The following is a 2,093-nucleotide window of genomic DNA, read 5'->3' on the forward strand; positions in this document are numbered from 1 at the left end:
GAAGTCAAACGCAGACTAGTAAAGGTAGCATTTTCCTGCATGTGGAATTAAAAGTATTTGAAATGAAAATGATCTTTACTAATAGAAAGACCATAGCTCACCAGAAGGAAGAGGGGTTGTTGGAGGACATTCTAGGACAAAAAGAGATCATTTTAATACACTATGGTTTACCAAAATGATACGAAATAGTGATGTTACTAATAATGTATACATCAATATAATCCTACTCAAACTCAATAGTACATAGAGCGTAATCAGCAAGTGCCTTTCGCTTCAAAGTGTATAAAGGTACTGCGCTGTCGTTATTTAGGATCAATTGTCGGTTAGTTCAGCTAATATATAGTGTTTTGCTGAAACAGCACGTTTGCGATCGGAATCTGCGGTGACTTGACACCCTTCTGTGAATGGGCACCCAAAAGGAAAGTTCACCCTGTAACGTTACACACAAGATCAACATTCATAACCAAACGTTATATCAGTTTGATGAACAAACAAAATCAATGTTATAGTAAATTGGTGATAAACAAGACAAAATATGAATATTGAGGTTTCAAACTAGGTGTTTTCTGCACCTAAAGTATATTTGCAGTTCGTATTTTCCCACCATTTTCCCGTAGGTCGAATATCAGTACAGTTGTCAAAAACGCATTACACTTTAAGAGTCAAGCCGGGTCCGCCCAGAGGTAAGGTAAATGGCGATATGCCATTATACCAAAATCACACTTAAATCTTCCTATAAAGATGTCACAGAGGAAATTGACAAAACCCTGGAACCTCGAACACAAAGAGAAAGCACTACACCTTCAATGTGTGGTTACTGAGAATAGTTGTTCCATATAAGCAAGACAAAACGAAGGAAGACAGAGGGACACGCAGGGGGCAGTCAGCAAATCAAGAGCATCTCCGAAAGAACAGACTGTCCTGCAATATATTTGGGGGAGTTGGAGAGACCTCTACGGGCCCTTCTACGGAACATAAGAGACCGAGTGTGTCATCGTCTGTGGTGAAACATCTCAGCAAGTTACAGCATAAGATACTGGGACATGTTATAGTGCTTGATCAGGATCCCGACTTGTCTGAGAGTGGTGCGAGGGAGGCCATGCAATAGGAGGTCGGGCAACAAATCACATTAAACAGGGACAGGGGGCGCCACTATTCCAGAGCTGTTTATGACCGTGTCCAAGTGGTGTCTTTTTACCTTCCCATCATGCAATGCGTGTATATCATTAAAATCATTAGCCAGGGAATTGTGCCATGTAATATCATTGTGCCCAAACTTCATCAAACAGCAGCTGTACTTACCGTCTGTCGGGGATTCACCCGATCCCTCAACTGAAGAAAACGAAATTTTGTTGATCAGTTTCACATTCAGAAAATCATGTATCTGATATTGGGTCACTTTGATTGGAAGGGGATGTGATGTGATCTGACAAGAAGGCAGCTGTACTTACAGTCAGTCGGGGGTTCACCCGATCCCTCAACTGAAGAAAACGAAATTTTGTTGATCAGTTTCACATTCAGAAAATCATGTATCTGATATTGGGTCACTTTGATTGGAAGGGGATGTGATGTGATGTGATCTGACAAGAAGGCTGCTGTACTTACAGTCAGTCGGGGGTTCACCCGATCCCTCAACTGTAGAAAACAAAATTTTGTTGATCAGTTTCACATTGAATTTCAGAAAATCATGTATCTGATATTGGGTCACTTTGATTGGAAGGGGATGTGATGTGATCTGACAAGAAGGCAGCTGTACTTACAGTCAGTCGGGGGTTCACCCGATCCCTCAACTGTAGGAAACGAAATTTTGTTGATCAGTTTCACATTCAGAAAATCATGTATCTGATATTGGGTCACTTTGATTGGAATGGGATGTGATGTGATCTGACAAGAAGGCAGCTGTACTTACCATCTGTCGGGGATTCACCCGATCCCTCAACTGTAGAAACTGGCAAAATGTTATTGATTAAGTTGTATATGTGTATGTGTATGTGCATAAAGGTCGAGGGTGAGTACAAAAATAGTGCCATTGGTTTTAAATCAGGTCGATTTTTCATCGAATGAGTTGAAATCTGGCACAAAGTTAACGACAT

At 40.9% G+C, this 2,093-nt stretch overlaps 1 protein-coding gene across 1 annotated transcript in view; it reads right to left on the reverse strand.

The window, feature by feature from the left end:
* Positions 1 to 1,787, reverse strand: part of LOC118413351 — a 4,987-nt gene extending 3,200 nt beyond the window's left edge. The window contains exons 1-5 of the mRNA XM_035816694.1: positions 1,761 to 1,787; positions 1,606 to 1,635; positions 1,452 to 1,481; positions 1,303 to 1,332; positions 102 to 131 (exon numbers count right to left, since the gene is read on the reverse strand). The gene's annotated coding sequence lies outside the window, so the exon portion shown is untranslated. The remainder of the gene's footprint in view (positions 1 to 101; positions 132 to 1,302; positions 1,333 to 1,451; positions 1,482 to 1,605; positions 1,636 to 1,760) is intronic.
* Positions 1,788 to 2,093: the final 306 nt, after the last annotated feature.

Source organism: Branchiostoma floridae, chromosome 4, assembly GCF_000003815.2.
Source record: "Branchiostoma floridae strain S238N-H82 chromosome 4, Bfl_VNyyK, whole genome shotgun sequence".
Taxonomy (NCBI): Eukaryota; Metazoa; Chordata; class Leptocardii; order Amphioxiformes; family Branchiostomatidae; genus Branchiostoma; species Branchiostoma floridae.